Source organism: Gopherus flavomarginatus, chromosome 2 (genome assembly GCF_025201925.1).
Source record: "Gopherus flavomarginatus isolate rGopFla2 chromosome 2, rGopFla2.mat.asm, whole genome shotgun sequence".
Lineage (NCBI taxonomy): Eukaryota > Metazoa > Chordata > Testudines > Testudinidae > Gopherus > Gopherus flavomarginatus.
In genome coordinates, this window is record NC_066618.1 from 63,302,906 (window position 1) to 63,322,234 (window position 19,329).

A 19,329-nucleotide genomic window follows, 5' to 3' on the forward strand; every position below is an offset into this window, starting at 1 on the left:
AGGCGAGGACATGGGGTACAGGTTTTAACGAGATTGCAACTTTGTTAGTCTCATTACTTCCAAGGTTCCCATAAGGGGACAGTCCAGTGCAGTCACTTGCATCCCATTGGTCTTTTGCCTGTTTTGGGGGCTCCCACTACAGAGGGACCCAGTCATCAAACTAAGAGGTTCTGTATGCCTCCACTCACCCTCTAGCATGCCCCCTTTGGTGGTTGAGGCGAGAGGGGACCTTGGCACCTCTCTTCCCCCCCCAGCCAACATTGCTATAAAGCACATTGATGGGACAGTCCCCCTGGGGTAATATCCCAGCTCCTGGTTTGCACTTCCCCCATGGAAGTTAGACACATGCCCCGTCTCATAAGGAGATGCCCTTGGGAGGCCCCTATGTTACCTTTTTGGATCTGGAGCCTAAATCTGCAAGTTCCTGCACTGGGTATCTGCCAAAAGTTGCAGCAAGTAAACGTCTTTCCAACAGTTCCAAACTGTGCCCTCCGGGATGGGGAGAATCCCAGCCCTATGGCTGAAAATCAGGGGTTGATTTTTGGGCATTGTGAGGAAGGTGTGAAAACCTCACCAGTCTTGGCCAGTTTGTGGTATGTAGAAAGATTCCTTCCTAGCTCCAAAGTGGCCACGAGCACAGTCCACAGCAACCTAGATAAGGGAGGGAACGTGGGTTGAGTGCTAGAAACCAGCAAACAGAAGTGGCCCTGAGCACGAGGATCCTATCATGGCTGCGAATCTTTTGCCAAATCCCATGAGACCTTATGGCTTCAAATCCCATGAGACCTTAAGCCCACCCTGGAAGTTCTGAGATGGCTGGCAATCTTATGGGATCCACTCTGTGCTGTTTGCCGTCTTTGGTTGCACCATCAAAACACACTCCTTTCTAGGCTCAGGGCTCTTTTGTGTTGCTGTAACAGGAAACTAGTTTCAACTTTAATGCTGGAAATTCTTTCTCTGTCACACCCCACAAATGGTCTTTGAAACGGTATGCTAAATACAGGAGAGCTCTGTGCTCCCTCTCTGTGGTAGGGAGAAAAGTGTTAACGATACAGAAATGGGTGTGGTGGTCTAGTGTAGGAGAGAGCATGCCACCCAGCGTAGCCATTGACAGCCTCTTTACGTCAGTTAACTTGATTGGAGCCATCCTGAGTCAGGGAAGGTTCTAATTATGTGCTTTATGGGTGATTGATGGACAGGGCAGGGTCTCAGCCTGTGAGAAAGGGGGATCCCCATCTCCATGTCCCCCATGTATGGCTCCAGCATTGGGAGAAATCAGAGAGGGGAGTGGTTGAAACTAGTGTCCTGTGGAGTCCTTGGGACCAGCAAGAGAAATCAATGGGGTGTATGTGTTTTGGGGACAAAGATGAGGGGATTATACTTCTGCTAGCGGGAAGCTGCTTCTACCTCAGGTACTTCTCCAAAGTTACCCTGGGGAAGGAACCATTATCCCCACAGCATTCCTCTCCCCTCCAGTGTATGCACACGTGCGCTATTTTTCCCTGCTTGCGCTCCCAAGTGGTGGCTTCTGTAGGCTTCTATAACAGGCTGCCTCTTCGGTGCTGGCTTGTGCTGCTGCATGTTCTGTAATGTTTACCTACCTCTTAATTCTACTGTAGAGGCTAAAGTAATGTTTGCAAGGAGTCTTGTTTTTTATATGGAGAATGCTGTAATATAGCTTTATCCATCAATCTCAAAGGACTTTACAGAGCAAGTTAAGAGTATCGTAAGTGCAAAGTAACTTTTGTTATTAATATATTTATCCCTTTCTGTGTAACCTTCCTACCTGGGACTGTCACTAAGGCCAAGTTCAGTAGTTCTGCAGATAAAGTGAACCCCGAGGACTTATTGCTAGAAAATATAATTTTTTCTTATGAAATGTGAGACCAATAGACAATGTGTCATTAATTTTTTCCTAAATTTAAGAATAAGCATTTTAAGTAAGACTGTTTACTTCCCAAGCACTGCGGAATTATACTGATGTATTAGCTCATGAAATAGACTGTTAATAGAAGTGAAACAGGTCTATTTTCCTCACCATGCATGAGAAGTATTAACACTAAACAACAATAGTAAAAAAGAAACTGATATTTTTAAATTTTCAGTTTTTAATGATCCAGTAGGTTAACTGTAAAAAACATAGAGATTTGTTTTAAAAAATATTTAACTTCACTCTGCATGAATAACACCCACTACGAACACATAGTTTAACAGTAGAACAAATGAGCTTGTTATAATTTGTTTATAGAGAGGTGGTCAGTAAGGAAGAGAAATAGGCAGGTTGCCAGGGCTTTGATATCCAAAGTTGTTTAAGTAGCAAAAAGAACAAAGAGAAAGAAGAAGCTTACAGGCCTAGAACAGTCTTAAGAATTCATTTTAATGACTTTTTTCCTTTGGAACATCCTTCATCCCAGATGAAGCAGCAGCAGTTGGAAACTTTTTGAGACACATGGGTTAATCAAATTTGAGCAACAGAGAACATATAAAACAAAGATCCAGGCTAAGAGTGAAACCAGCACTTGAGTGATCTGCAGAATTCATTTTAAGGTCTCCCTCTCTTACCATTCCTGATTTTTGCTACAACTCATTTATGGAAAAATCACTTAGAAAAATAAGCTGAGCAAATGCTAGAAGTGGTGAAGTGACCTGATATGTGAAGAGAATCCTTCTAGTCTCGACATGTTCGTTCTCTGTGAGATAATTAGATAAGATTGGAACTATCTGCAACAAGCCTATAGTTTCCTGTAAAGAGGTTTTATAGTAGTCTGTTACAGCACATAGAATTGTTACACGATAAATATCATGAAGTGAAGATCTCTTCACATGGCAAATTTTTTTAAATCCTGATTTGTTCTAATTGGTATGGCATAGCATTGGGGTTCCGCTCCCTGCTTGTTGTGGATGGCTAACAATATGACAAATGCTACACACCAGTAAAAAGTTTATTTTTACAAAACTGTACGTTGGGTCATATTTGATCTGATGTGTCTCCAATTACATAGAATCTAGCTATCATCTTGTTTGGAATCTTGTTTGAGTGCTCTGACTGTGCATTAAGGAGAACAAGAGTTGCCGAGGCAGTGTTACAAGTAGCATGAAGAGGAAAAGTCGAATAGACAGGTAATACTGTCAGGAGACAGGCAGGCCTGAGAGGAGCAGAGGACATACAAATGGGAAAGTGTGTGTTCAGGCTTGGAGCAGCCTGAAGAATTAATTTAGACACCAACTACCCAGGTGACGTGGCAGCAGCTAGAGGCAGAATATTTTGCTGCTCCAGTGGAATTTGTGGCAAGTACCCCTGTAGTCTTTGGGAAGTGTAGAAGAAAGAATCTGAGTTGTAGTGACTCAATACCCAAACCACCTTTCTTAAATAAAAAAAATCTTATTGTTTTTAACAAAAGCTGTCCTGTTTTTAAAGGACATAGTGGTATTAAGACCTTTTCTAATGCATTACCTAAATTTAAAATCCATGTGTAAGTGGAATAACACTCCATAGAGTGTTGGTTAATAAACACATGTATTGGGTTGATGAAAATACAAGGCATGCACCTCAAAGGTTGATTAATATGCACCTAGTCATCATTACATACATCTAAGTAATGTTGATGTAAATGTTGACTTTTAATCTATCTACAGTTGAACAGATCTCAAAGTTTGAGAAATATTTGTCTGCAAAATTCTCTGATGGTTTTAGTTCCATCGGCAGTTTGAAATGAAGTGTATAAAAACCCAGTGAGCCCAAATAGGCAATGGACAGAAAATTTGTTGATTATGTCTACTTTCTTATTCGGTCCATTTAACTCATTAAAACAGTTTTTATTAGCTCCTTCATGCTATGCACTAGCCTTAGGAACGTTATTGCTATTTCCTCAATTCTTCCTTCTCTACCTTCTCTGCTATGTGGTACTTTATCTTGTCACATCTCTAATTAGTTTGTAAGATCTTTGAGGCAAGGATCTTCTTTGGGGTGGGGAGGGGGCAGGCACGTAACAGTGTAAATAACACATGAACAAGTAAACCCAATACAGCACTGGTTTGCATGAGGAATATAGTGCTAGATGCAGGGCAAATGACATAATATGATCTTAACTCTCAGCACCTTTACTTCCCCCAGTTTTCTTAGACTGGTTTAACTAGATTCTTATGATTTTTATGTGTACAACCTGCAGTGGGTGACTTTTGAGCATGTACAGTAAGTATAAGTATAAGGTAAAGCAGTCCTGATGTGGAATAATGAGACACGCATCTAGATGCAGTTTGGCAAGTTCTTGACCCTGTTTTTTATCTAGACTGGGGTTATGTACACTATGAAGGTCTGCCCTTTCCTAATGGGACTTGAGAGTTACATCTCTGCACTTAGTGCTCCATGTGGAAAGTCTCTAATTTGGTGTTTTTTGCCTCTGGTGCAAGTGAACAGGCACAAGCGACCAATTAAATGGTAGACATTTTGGGGATCCTAACACTGTTGGTCTTGAACTATTTGTTGGTTTCTCAGACTTACTCATTATCATGGGTGGGGGAAATAAAAAAAACCCTGCATCACAGTAATATTTAACTTTTAAAAATAGGAGCTACACAAGAATGAGGATGTCAGTTAAATGGAATATTAAAAAGAACAGTCACAAGGGTATCATGCCTGCAAGCAGCATGAAGACTACTTAAAAACACCGTAACAGAGGCTCAGAGTAAATATACACCCCAAATCAAAAAGGACTGGCTAAACAGTAGAGTGATGGAGGTTGTTAGAGGCAAAAAAGGAATCTTTTAAAATTTGGAAGTCAAATTCCAATGAGGTAAATACGAAGGAGCACAAACTCTGGCAGCTCAGAGCTCTGGGGCCCCCGCAGTGGAGCTTGAGAGCTCCAGGCTCCCTTCCACATACCCCCAGCGGCTGAGAGCTCTAGGCCCAAGGCTGAAGCAGAAAACGTCACAGCAGTCTCTGAAAGTCAAGGAATCCGTGACAAAATCTTATCCTTAATGCTAGGTTCTAAATTACCTTTTACCACCTAAAAAGTAGATCTTGGAGTCATCCTGGATAGATTTCTGAAAACTTGTGCTCAGTCGGCCCCAGAGGTCAAAAAGCCTAACAGTATGTTAGGAATTATTAGGAAAGGGATAGACAATAAAACCAAATATATCATCATTGATGGTACTCCCACACTGAATATTGTGTCCGGTTCTGGTCGCCCCAACTCAAATACATATTGGAACTGGCAAAGGTTTAGAGAAGGGAAGCGAATTTATGATCAAGGATATGGAAGGGGAGACTAAAAAGTTTAGGATTGTTCAATTTAGAAAAGAGACAAGTAAGGGATGCTATGATAGTGGTCTATAAAACCATGAATAATGTGGAAAAAGTGAATAGAAAAAGTGGTGTTTACTCTTTCCCACAATACAAAAACCGGAGGTGATCGGAAGAAATTAATAGGCAGCAGGTTTAGTACAAACAAGAAGTACTTTTTCACACAATGTACAGCTAACTTTGGAACTTGTTACCAGGTGATGTTGTGAAAGCCAAAAAGTGTAACTGGGTTAAAAAATGAACTGGATAAGTTTATGGAGGAAAGGTCCATCAATGGCTGTGAACCAAGTCAGGCATGCCACCCAATGCTCAGGGCCACCCTAAAGCTCTGACTATCAGAAGCCAAGAGTAGAAGACAAGAGTGGATCATTCTATGATTGTCCGTTTCTGAAGCTCTCATTTTGCCCACTGTTGGATACAGGATACTGGACAAGATGGACCATGGTCTAACCCAGTGTGGCAACTCTTGTGTTCTTAGATTCGTCGGCACTAGTCAAGAGTACCATCTGATGCTTTTCTTAACCTGGTTTTATCCTCAATATAGTTGCACCTTTTGCTCTGCAGTCTTGATGCTTTGAGGAATTATTTTGTGTTTTCTTAGAATTGTCTGTTTTGCATTGCAGGTTCTTCAGGGCAAGGAGTGTTTATCTGTTTGTAAATTTACCTGACATTTTGCATTATTATATAAGTGTTCTGTAAGAATGAGCTCATTTGTTTTGAGGGGCAAAACAATATAAAGCCTATACAATATTTCATATCCAGTTGGATATCAGTGATGCTTGTAATGATTAGGGACAGCAGTGCTCCCTAGGGTTAAAACTTGTAAATAGAAGGCCAGAAGAGACCATTATGATGACCTTGTCTGACCTGTATAACATGAGCCATAGCAAGACATGCTATCATGATTTAAAAACTTCAGGTGATGGAGAATGTACCCCATTCCTATGTAAATTGTTCCCCAGTGGTAACCATTGTTAATTTTTTTTGTCTGTTTTTTGTCTACCTTCAGCTTCCAGCCATTGAGCTCTTTAGTTTCTTACCATAACATAGGTTTTCCAGATTTTGTTCTTCTTGGAGCTACTTTCTGAACTCTTTGTATTTTGTCAATAGCTTTTTTTAAAAATATGGGCTCCAGAACTTACACATTGTATAGCAGTAATGGCCTCATTAGTGCTGTATGAAGTGGCAATACCACCTCTCTACTTTGAGTCAGTATTCCCCAACTTAAACATTGTCAAATACCTTATACTGAAAACTTCTATATTATGTAACAATTATTTTTATCAACCAAACGTTCAGTCTTTTCAAAAAGTGATATCAAGTTTGTTTGACACCGCCTATTTTCCATGAAACCATGTTGATTGACATTAATTATGTTACCGTCCTTTAATTCTTAATTGATTGTGTCCCATATCTGCCTTTCCATGATTTTGCCCACGATTGATGTCACACTATCCAACCTATAATTACGTGTAGCATACTAGTTATCTTTTTAAAAATATTGGCTCCAGCACCTTTTGTACAGAATGGTAGTGTGTTTTTACAGCAGGTTTGGAAAGCTGTGGTTTGGTTTTACATTCGTATGTCTACTAGCCCAATGGAAAAGTCTTTTACACTTCTGCTGATGTGGCACCTGATGGAATTATTTTAATCCTAATTCTTAATTTTTGACAAGTATGCAAGTTTATTATTTTGAGGGAATGCTACAAATGTACCATTGAGTTACACACTGAATTTCCCCATTTAATACTTACATTCTTTCTTATCTGTGTTTCTTTGTTATCTACCCTATCCTTTTCTACAGTGAGGTTTCCCTCTTGCCTACAGTTTTTGTTGGCAGAACCAGTCCTGTCAGTTAACATGTGGGGACTTAACTCTCTCTTCTGGAAAATTGCCCTGCATTTTGGCAAATAGCAGCAGGCAGTTTTCCAGACCACATTCCTCCCAGACTACAGATTCTGGAAGGAAAAAACCTACTAAACTGTCAGTTTGGCTCCAGAGTTTTCTTCCCTTGGTCTCTTCTTGCTAGGAAGTTTTTATTATCTCTGACTTTTGGGAGGTCCTTCTTGTTTTCTGACTCCAGTGCATTGAAGACAAAGACAATGAAGACCTCTCATCACCTAGGCAACAAGAAGGAAAATGAGAAAGCAACAAAAAGCAGGCAGGCCCTTTGTGGCTTTCTCACTGTTGCTGCCCAGTCGCTCTCCCTCTCTCCTGGGGGGTGAAGAAATGGTTGGGAATGGGTATTTATCGTTCTGATAGTCCCCATTTTCCACAGAGATCTTGTTTCTCAGATCTGATGGAGCTGTCCTTGCATCCCTTGCTGCATCTATGGGCTGCAGGGTTAAGGTCAATAAAGAATTTTTAAAAGTATATTAGCAACAAAAAGAATGCAGACAATGGTACTGATCCATTACTAGATGTGTATGGTAGAATTATCAATAATAATACAGAAGAGAGAGATGTATTCAATAAATATTTCTGTTCTGTATATGGGGAGAAAACAGATGATGTAGTTATATTACATAATAACTCTCTCCATTCCACTAGTATCTCAGGAAGATATTAAAAAGCAATTACTAAATTTTATACATTTTCAAATGAGGTGGTCTGAATATCTTGCATCCAAGAGTTTTTAAAGAGCTGGTTGAGGAGTTTACTGGATTGTTAACATTGATTTTCAGTAAGTCTTGAAACACTGGGGAAGTTTCAGGAGACTGGAAGAAAGGTCGTCTTGTGCCAATATTTAAAAAGGGCAAAGGTGACAACCCAGGTAATTATACTCCTGTCAGTCAGACATTGATCTTGGGCAAGATAATGGAGCAGCTGATAAGGATCTTAACAGAGAATTAAAGAACGGTACTACGATTAATGCCAATCAACATGGGTTTATGGAAAATAGATCCCGTCAAACTAACTTGATATCTTTTTTTTGATGAGATTATAAGTTTGATAAAAGCATTAGTGTTGCTGTAATATATTTTAGACTTCTGTAAGGTATTTGACTTGGTACTATGTGATATTTTGATTAAAAAAACTAGAAGGAGATAAAATTAATATGGCACACATTAAATGGATTAAAAACTGTCTAGCTGATATGTCTCAAAATGTCATTACCAACAGGGAATCCTCATCGAATGGGTGTTTTCTAGTGGGGTTTTGTAGGATTCGGTTCTTGGCCCTGTGCTATTTAACATTTTTATTAGTGCTCTAGAAGAAAACAAAATCATCACTGATCAAGTTTGCAGATGACCAAAAAACTGGGGGAGTGGTAAATAATGAAGAGGACTGGTTACTAACACACAGTGATCCGAATCACGTGATAAGCAGAGCAAAAGCAGAAAATATGCATTTTAATATAGCTAAATGAATACATCTAGGAACAAATGGGAGACTCTATACTGGGAAGCAGTGACTGGGAAAAAAAATTGCGGGGGGGGGTCCCTGTGAGTAATCAGCTAAACATGAGCTCCCAGTGCGATGTTGTGACCAAAAGGGCTCATGCAGTCCTTGGGTGCATAAACAGGAATCTTGAGTAGGAGTCGAGATGTTATTTTACATCTGTATTTGTCAAATGTATGACTGTTGCTGCAATACTTGTCCAGTTCTGGTGTCCATATTTGAAAAACGGTGTTGATACATTTGAGAGGGTTCAGTGAAGAGCCACGAGAATAACTAAAGGCTTAGAAAACATGCCTTATAGTGAGAGATTTAAGAAGCTCAATCTGTTCATCTTACCAAAGAAAAGGTTATGGGGTGACTTGATGATAGTCTAAAGTATGTACATGGGGAGCAAATATTTAATAATGGGTTCTTCAGTCTAGTAGAGAAGGTATTACATGATGAATGGCTTGAAGTTGAAGCCAGACAAATTCAGACTGGAAATAAGGCATACATTTTTAAAGATGAGAATAATTAACATTGGAACAAGTTATCAAGGGTCATGGTGGATTTTCCATCATTGACCAATTTAAATTGAAGATTGGATGTTTTTCTAAAAGTTATGATCAGGAATTACTTGAGAGAATTTCTATCGCCTGTGTTATACAGGAGGTCAGACTAGATCGGCGTGGCCAACCTGAGCCTAAAAAGGAGCCAGAATTTACCAATGTACATTGCCAAAGAGCCACAGTAATACTTCAGCAGCCCACCATCAGTTCCCCCACCCCGCTCCCAGCACCTCCCACCCACCAACAGCCCTGCCGATCAGCACCCCCTGCTCCCTCCCCGCACCTCCCGATCAGCTCTTTCATGGCGGTCAGGAGGCTCTAGGAGGGAGGGGGGAGGAGCAAGGGCACTTTAGTGGAGGCGGGAAGGGGTGGAGTGGCAGCAGGGCCTGTGCAGAGCCAGGGGTTGAGCAGTGAGCACTTCCCGAGCACATTGGAAAGTTTATGCCTGTAGCTCTAGCCCCAGAGTCGGTGCCTATGCAAGGAGCTGCATATTAATTTCTGAAGGGCCCCGTGACTAGATGATCACAGTTGTCACTTCTGGCCTTGGAATCTGCGAATCTTCCTGTTTGTGAAGACTTAACTGGATGGTCCTCTAAGATATCAGTGTCCAAGGAGACTATGGTTCAAAAGTATAAATATTGAACAGAAGCAATTTAAAAAGAGGGAGATTGGTACCTTGATTGCTTCAAGGGGAAATTTTTTTACAAATTCTGAATATAACAAGATCTGGTCAAAGCTCAGTTCATGGTACTGGGGAAAAACGCATCTAGCAGAGATCAACTAAATTCTTTCTGATCTGAGAATATTTGCAGGAGGGGTTGACTCTATGCCTTACAGCAAATGTGTTCTCAAAACATTTCAACAATCTTGATTTTCTAAGAGATAAGAAGTAATGATTAAATTAATCTCATGCACATGTCAAATGCTACTTGAGACCAGCATCTCTAATCAGGAAATTCAGAGTAACTCCTTGTGATCTAAACCATATCATGGATGCTATTACTTAGACTACCTTTTCAGCTCCTGCCTTCTGTTTCATTCTCCTTGGAGTGCTTGCTCATGTCCATTCTGTGTTAGGTGTGTGCACGCTGTGTGCCCTCTGGAGCCACACAGTCATACTCATAAGGGATATTGCTGGCCACGCACCCTATCGATTCCTTTTTACCGCCCATGACAGTTGGTGAAACAACCGACCCTTCTTCCTTCAGTAAGATTTTCTTCTCAGTGGTTTTCGGACTCTTAACTCATCGTTCTTAGTTATCTTAGTTTAGCGTATATAGTTTTTATAATTAGTATTAGTGTACATAGTTAATGAAAATAGATAGTTCTTGTTATAGATAGAGTCTTGTTAGGACTCCTTCGCACCAGAGGCCAGGCATATCCCAGTCTCTGGACTTCAAACCTTGTGCTTCATGTGGCAAACCTGTGCTCATAAGTGACCCATACTCCAGCTGCTTGAAGTGCTTTGGGGAAACTCACGTGAAGGACAAGTGCCAGAACTGCCATGACTTCAGACCCAGCACTAAAACAGACAGACACATTAGGCTGAAAACTATCCTCAGGGAAGCTCCTCTCACAGTTGAGCTGCTCTGATTCAGCACCGAGCACTTTGGCGTTGGTGCGAAGTGTTCCTTGGCACCGAGCTCTTCCTGGCACTGTTCACTTGGGTACCAAGGAAGACGCACAAAAAGCAGCACACTGACAGAACACTTGTCAGTGCAGAAGAAAGACAATCAGGGGAAAGGCAGCACAGTGAGACCCGTGCTGGGCCACTCTTCCACTCCTGGGCCCACGATGGCACTGTCAACTCTTGCCTAGAGTGAGTCCGGTGTGGGACCCTCTGCTGATGCCTGGAAGCCACCATGGTACCAGTGGTCTGATTGTTCCATTGATGCTGGAGGCTTTCCAAGTGGCGAGGGACCTACTTTCTCTTCCAGTCCCCCCTTCCAATGTCTGGAAGCAGGAAGGAACAAGGGATGTTGGGTTCTTTCCTGGCACCCTCTAGAGGAAAACTGATCCTGATCCCAGTGTCCCGACCATCTCCAGTCTGCTGTCAGTCCACAGACCCCGGCACCGCATGGTGGCAGAATTGGTACCGCTCCGCCATGTTCTCAGAGAGAGGACTATTCTGAATACAAAGGGGAAGCTTATGAGCAACCTAAGACTCGGCACCGGTACCCAGCCTATGTACCACCAGACTTGGATACTTCTCCCCCGCCTCCCCCACTGGTATTGGCCTTACTGGAACCTCTGGTGGGTTCCCCTGGTATCAGATGCTGCCTCCCATCAGTCCTACTTGGTGGCTTCTGAGAAGCGGACTACTGCTCCTTCTTGCTCGGCACCAGATCCCGACTCCAGTGCTGATGTTCAGGAGATGGCTTAAGTGGACATCATTGAGGCTGAGGAAGAAAAAGGAGCCTCTCCTCCAGTGCAAGCCTCCTCATTTTCTCCAGATGAGGCTGTCAACGGGACCCAGTACCCTGCTTCTGCAGGGCGATTTCAGGGCCCATCAGGACCTTTTTGAAGTGGGTAGCTGGGTCTGGAAATTGAGGCGTTTAAAGAGACGGCACACAGCCTTGTTGGTATCCTGGCTGTAGCAGCTCCCTCCAGGATGGCCTTACCCATCAGTTAGGCTGTGATGGGACTGGTCAAGGCTGTGGGGCAAATTGCTGCTTCTTCCCCCACACTCCCAACCTCAAATTGGGCAGAGAAGAAATATGTCCCAGGGAGTGGATTTGAATACTTGTACTCACATCCCCTTCCAGCATGCCTGGTCGTGTTTGCAGCAAATGAAAAGGATAGGTAGGGCCAGTCAAACACTACCACTAAACAAAAAGATACCAAGAAACTGGATGTTTTTGGAAGAGGTTTATTTGACAGGTAGCCTTCAGCTGTGTATCTCTAACCAGCAAGCTTTTCTGGGGAGCTGTAATTATAATCTGTGGGACTCCTTGGCTATATTTAAAGACTCCTTGCGTCAAGATTCAAGGCAAGAGTTCGCTGCCCTCTTGGAAGGCAGTAGGAATGTGGCCAGGACCTCTCTCCAGACAGCTCTGGATGCAGCTGACATGGCAGGTAGGACAATGGCCTCTGCTGTCACCATGAGGCCTTGTTCATGACTCCAGTCCTCGGAGCTTCCTCATGAGGTCCAACAGCCCATCCAGGACCTCCCCTTCAAGGCTCCTCTGTATTCCTGGAGCAGACGGACACAAGACTAAAGGGCTTGAGGGCCTTAAGGGCCACCCTAAGATCCTTAGGCTGTATGCTCCATCAGGTTCCAGGACGCACTTCAGGCCTCAGCAGCCTCTTCATTTCTTGGCACCTACAAAAGAAAAGGGAGAGGTTAAAAGTGGCGCTAACCACTCCCATCCATCTCAACCTCCCAGCTAGTGTCTCAGAGGTACTCTAGTGGGCTCAAGTATGCCTTTTGAAGATGCACCTGGAGGCGATATACCAGTCACCACTTCAGATCCTTTCCCCATCCCTCTTCAGGGACCCTTCTTATGAGCAATTCCTTGTCCAGGAGATGCAATCCCTCCTAAAAATGGGGGCTATGGGGGAGGTTCTGCAAGAGGAAAGAGGTTTTACTCCCAATATTTACTAATTGCAAAGGGGGCCTCTGGCGTATTCTGGACCTGTGTCACCTCAAGAAAATATCTCAAGAAACTGAGGTTCCACATGGTCTCCCTGACTTCTATCATTCCCTCCCTGGATCCAGGAGACTGGTATGCTGCCCTTGACTTACAGGATGCATGCTTTCACATTTCTCTCTTCTGTGGCCACAGAAGATTTCACAGGTTTGTTGTGGGTTAGCACCACTATCAATTTACTGCTCTTCGCTTTGGCCTATCAGTGGCCTCCTAGGTCCTCACAAAGTGTAAGGCTGTGGTAGTAGCAGCTTTCCTCAGACGGCAAGGTGTCCAGGTCTGCTCATACCTCGAGGCTCGATGACTGGCTGATCAAGGGTCGGTCACAGGCTCATGTTTAGAACAGCATCAACGTGGTCCAACCCATCTTCCAAGCTCTGGGCCTGCTGATAAACTAACAAAAAACAACTCTTGTTCCAGCTCACAGAATAGAATTTATTGGGTGGTGCTCGACTTGACCCAAGCCAGGACTTTCCTACCAGAGACCTGATTCCGGACTATGTCGGACCTGATATCCAATGTAAATAGTCCACCTGTTTAAGACAGTTCAATTAAGATAGGTTTGCCTCATGCTACTGGAGGACATGGCAAGCATGTACTTATGTGGTTCATTATAGAAGACTGTGCCTCAGGCCCCTCTAGATGTTGTTAGCATTAGTATATTCCCCAAGCAGACACCACTTGGACTCTATGCTCACAGTTCCTCCCCTAGTCCTCTCCTCCCTGGAATGGTGAAAAGACCCATGATTGGTAATGATGGGGAGTGCCCTTTGTTACCCCTTGACTGTTGGTAGCTTTGATCTTGGATGCATCTGACCTAGGGTGAGGAGCCTACCTCTACAACCTTGGGGCCTCTGGTTGCAAGAAGAACTCTGCCTGCACATAAACATCAGGCAGCTCGGAGTGGCATGCTTAGCTTGCCAAGTGTTCCTTCCCCAGATTTCAGGTGAGGCGGTACAAGTCCTGACAGACAGTATCGTGGCCATATTCTGTATCAACAAGCAGGGAGGGGCTTGGTCTTCAGCCCTGTCTTGAGAGGCCAACCATCTATGGGACTTCTGCAAGAAGCACTCCATTCATCTCAAGGTGTCACATCTGGGAGCCCGGAATGTACTGGCGGTTCACCTCAGCAGATCCTTTTCTTCTCGCCATGAGTGGTCCCTTCATCTGGAGGTCACCAGGTTCATCTTCCAAAGGTGGGGGCCTCCCTAGGTGGACCTTTATGCTACCAGAGAGAATAGAAAATGCCATCAGTTTTGCTTGGTACATGGGGACAGCCTGGGTTTCCTCTCTGACGCTTTCCTGCTCCCATGGACAGATCTTCTATTCTGCTTCTTTCCTCCGATCTGTCTGGTCCACAAGATCCTCCTAAAAATCAAATGAGACAAGGTGAGAGTTACTCTGATAGCCCCCGTGTGGCCACGCCAGCACTGGTTCGAAACACTCTTAGAGCTGCTATTGACAGGTCCATCTCCCACGCTGTCTGGACCTAATCTCACAAGACCATGGCCGATTGCGTCACCCGAACCTTGCCTTCCTGCACCTAATTGCATGGATGCTGCATGGCAGAACATAGAAGAATAGGCTTACTCGGAACAGGTCCGCAGATGTTGGTAGGTAGTAGAAAGCTGTACACCAGGGCTTCCTACCTGACCAATTAGAAACACTTCTTGACATGTGTCAGGGTTCCTTCCCCACTCTGAACTTTAGGGTACAGATGTGGGGACCCACATGATATACCCCCTAAGCCTGTTTTTACCAGTTCAGGCTAACAGTATGCTGCCACCACCAAGCGAGTTAACCAAATATTTAGGGAGAGCCACTTGGAACTCTGCCTTTCCCCAAATATCTCCCAAGTCCCTAAGCCCTCTTTTCTGGGCAGGCCTGAGAATGATTTCCCGCCCAAGCCCCTACACCCCTTTTCCTGGATAGACTTGAGAATAATCCGCCCCAAGCCTCTACACCCCTTTCCCTTGGAAGGCTTGAGAACGTCTGTCATAACCTTAGTCCCAGATTTGGACCTTAGCATCCAAAATATGGGGGTTAGCATGAAAACCTCCAAGCTTAGTTACCAGCTTGGACCTGGTACTTGCTGCCACCACCCAAAAAATTAGAGTGTTTTGGGGCACTCTGGTCCCCCTGAAAAACCTTCCCTGGGGACCCCAAGACCCAAATCCCTTGAGTCTCAAAACAGAGGGAAATAATCCTTTTTCCCTTCCCCCCTCCAGGTGCTCCTGGAGAGATACACAGACACAAGCTCTGTGAAACTACATAGAGTGACTCCCCCTCTCTGTTTCCAATCCTGGAAACAAAAAGTACTTTCCTATTCCCCCAGAGGGAATGCAAAATCAGGCTAGCAAATCCAACACACAGATCTCCCCGATTTCTTCCTCCCACCAATTCCCTGGTGAGTACAGACTCAATTTTCCTGAAGTAAAGAAAAACTCCAACAGGTCTTAAAAGAAAGCTTTATATAAAAAGAAAGAAAAATACATCCAAATGGTCTCTCTGTATTAAGATGATACAATACAGGGTCAATTGCTTAAAAGAATATTGAATAAACAGCCTTATTCAAAAGAATACAAATCAAAGCACTCCAGCACTTATATTCATGCAAATACCAAAGAAAAGAAACCATATAACTTACTCTCTGATCTCTTTGTCCTTACACTTAGAAACAGAAGACTAGAAAGTAGAAACTACTTCTCCAAAGCTCAGAGAAAGCAGGCAGACAGACAAAAGACTCAGATACTAAATTCCCTCCACCCAAAGTTGAAAAAATCCGGTTTCCTGATTGGTCCTCTGGACAGGTGCTTCGGGTGAAAGAAGCTATCTGTTTATGACACGCCCCCCAAATTGCAGACAGTGGGGAAGCTCACTGGCGGCGATTTCCTTCTAGAACTTGAAAATAAACAGATTAATACAACACATACACCTTTACATATACTCCTAAGTATATAACTAACAGACTTCTACATTTTAAGAACACTTTTTAACTACTGAATTCTGGGAAACTCTCACGGGAGAGTGCATCAGCTACTTTGTTAGAAGCTCCTGTGATGTGTTGAATTTCAAAATCAAAATCTTGGAGAGCTAAACTCCAACGAAGAAGTTTCTTGTTGTTCCCCTTGGCAGTATGAAGCCACTTTAGTGCACCATGGTCAGTTTGTAGTTGGAACCGCCGTCCCCAAACATAAGGGCGTAGCTTTTCCAGGGCGTACACAATGGCATAGCATTCCTTTTCACTGACTGACCAGTGACTTTCCCTCTCAGACAGTTTCTTGCTGAGAAACACGACAGGATGGAAGTTGTGATCTGTTGCTTCCTGCATGAGCACCGCTCCTATACCACGCTCAGATGCATCTGTGGTTACTAGGAATGGCTTGTCAAAATCCGGGGCCCTGAGCACAGGGTCAGACATGAGCGTTGCTTTAAGTTGGGTAAAGGCCTTTTGACACTCATCAGTCCACTTAACTGCATTTGGCTGGGTCTTTTTGGTCAGGTCGGTCAGTGGGGCAGCGATTTGGCTGTAATGTGGTACAAATCGCCTGTAGTATCCGGCCAAGCCTAAGAAGGATTGGACCTGCTTCTTGGACCGTGGGACAGGCCACTTTTGGATAGCATCCACCTTGGCCTGTAGGGGGTTTATGGTTCCTCGACCCACCTGGTGCCCCAGGTAAGTCACTCTGTTTTGGCCTATTTGACACTTTTTGGCCTTAACAGTTAGTCCTGCCTGCCTGATGCGCTCAAAGACCTTTTCCAGGTGTAGTAGGTGTTCGGGCCAGGAGTCTGAAAAAATGGCCACATCATCGAGGTAGGCAACTGCAAATTCTCCCAGTCCAGCTAGTAGACCATCTACCAGCCTCTGGAAGGTGGCGGGTGCATTTCGAAGGCCGAAAGGAAGGACATTGAATTCATACACCCCCGCATGGGTGACGAATGCTGACCTCTCCTTGGCAGGTTCATCTAGCGGTACTTGCCAGTACCCCTTGGTTAAGTCTATTGTAGAGATGAACTGGGCACGTCCCAACTTCTCCAATAGCTCATCGGTACGTGGCATTGGATAGTTGTCCGGACGAGTTACAGCATTTAGCTTACGGTAGTCCACGCAAAAGCGTATTTCCCCATCTGGTTTGGGTACCAGAACCACTGGAGATGCCCATGCACTGGTAGATGAGCGGATTATACCCATCTGTAGCATGTTCTGGATCTCCCGTTCTATAGCAGCTTGGGCATGAGGAGACACTCGGTAGGGTGGGGTTCTGATTGGGTGAGCATTACCTGTATCAATGGAGTAGTATGCCCGTTCAGTCCGTCCTGGGGTGGCTGAGAACAATGGGGCGAAGCTAGTGCACAGCTCCTTGATTTGTTGCCGCTGCAGACGTTCCAGGGTGGTTGAGAGGTTCACCTCTTCCACGCCACCGTCTTTTTTCCCGTCGTAGTAGACACCGTCAGGCCACTCAGCATCATCTCCCTGGACTGTAAACTGACAAACCTGTAAGTCTCTGGAATAGAAAGGCTTGAGAGAATTAACATGGTACACTTTAGGCTTTAGTGAGGAATTGGGAAATGCTATGAGGTAGTTTACAGCTCCCAGGCGCTCTTGGACCGTGAAGGGCCCTTCCCATGATGCTTCCATCTTATGGGCCTGTTGCGCCTTCAAGACCATAACCTGGTCTCCTATCTTGGAGGAACGTTCTCTGGCATGTCTGTCATACCAGGCCTTTTGCTCTTCTTGAGCATCCTTTAGGTTCTCTCTAACAAGGGCTAAAGAGTGTCGGAGGGTGCTTTGTAGGTTGCTTACAAAGTCCAGAATGTTAGTTCCTGGAGAAGGCGTAAACCCCTCCCATTGCTGCTTCACCAACTGTAATGGCCCCTTAACCTCGTGACCATACACAAGTTCAAATGGTGAAAACCCTAAACTGGGATGTGGTACAGCCCTGTAGGCAAACAGCAACTGCTGCAACACTAGGTCCCAATTATTGGAGAATTCGTTGATGAATTTTCGTATCATGGCCCCCAAAGTTCCATTGAACCTTTCCACCAGGCCATTGGTTTGATGGTGGTACGGGGTGGCAACCAAGTGATTCACCCCATGAGTTTCCCACAGTTTTTCCATGGTCCCTGCCAGGAAATTAGACCCTGAATCTGTAAGGATGTCGGAGGGCCAACCTACCCTGGCAAAGATGTCTGTTAAGGCCAGGCACACAGTGTTAGCCCGGGTGTTGCCTAGAGCTACTGCTTCCGGCCATCGGGTAGCAAAGTCCACTAAAGTCAGTACGTACTGCTTTCCTCTGGGCGTCTTTTTTGGGAAAGGGCCCAGAATATCCAGAGCTACTCGCTGAAATGGGACCTCAATTATGGGGAGTGGCTGGAGAGGGGCCTTGACCTGGTCTTGAGGCTTTCCCACTTTTTGGCATACCTCACAAGACCGGACATACTTGGCAACGTCCTTGCCCATCCCCTCCCAGTGGAAGGACTTCCCCAACCGGTCCTTGGTTCTGTTCACCCCAGCATGGCCACTGGGATGATCATGGGCTAAGCTTAAGAGCTTCCCCCGGTACTTAGTTGGAACCACCAACTGTTTTTGCGGCTGCCATTCTTCCCGGTGTCCACCAGAAAGAATTTCCTTGTATAAAAGTCCTTGGTCTATAACAAACCGGGATCGATTAGAAGAGCTGAGAGGCGGTGGGGTGCTCCGTGCCGCCGCCCAAGCTTTCTGAAGGCTGTCATCTGCTTCCTGCTCAGTCTGGAACTGTTTCCTTGAGGCTGGGGTCACCAGTTCTTCCTCAGACTGTGGACTTGGGCTTGGTCCCTCTGGAAGCGATGTAGGTGATGGGGTTGTTTCCGTTGCTGGTGAACCGCTCTCCGCTGGTGCACCTGAGGGTATTTCAGGCTCTGGCTGAGCCTTTTGGGTATGGCTGTCTGTTGCTTCTGCCAGTTTTGGCTCGCTGGCGCCCTCTGGCGTTGAGTTTGAAGATGTAGTTGCACTTGCTGGTGCTGGTTGCTGTTCCAGTTCCGGGCCTGGGACTGGAGATGCTGTGGCTGTTTCAGTGGTAGGCATGGAATCCGGGTCCACTACCTCTGTCTGGGTCTCTGGTAACACAGATGGGGCCTCTGTGGACGGTTCAGGAACAGGAATGGGTCTGGAAGCTTACCTGGTTTGGCTACGTGTAACCATTCCCACTCTCTTGGCCTGCTTCACCTGGTTGGCCAAGTCTTCCCCCAGTAGCATGGGGATAGGATAATTGTCATAGACTGCAAAAGTCCACATTCCTGACCAGCCTTTGTACTGGACAGGCAGTTGAGCTGTAGGCAAGTCTACAGCTTGTGACATGAAGGGGTAAATTGTAACTTTGGCCTTTGGGTTGATGAATTTGGGGTCAACGAAGGATTGGTGGATAGCTGACACTTGTGCCCCCGTGTCTCT

At 44.7% G+C, this 19,329-nt stretch overlaps 1 protein-coding gene across 4 annotated transcripts in view; it reads left to right on the forward strand.

Moving 5' to 3' along the window:
* Nucleotides 1–19,329, forward strand: part of STK31 (serine/threonine kinase 31) — a 106,255-nt gene that overhangs the window by 18,347 nt on the left and 68,579 nt on the right. The window lies entirely within an intron of this gene.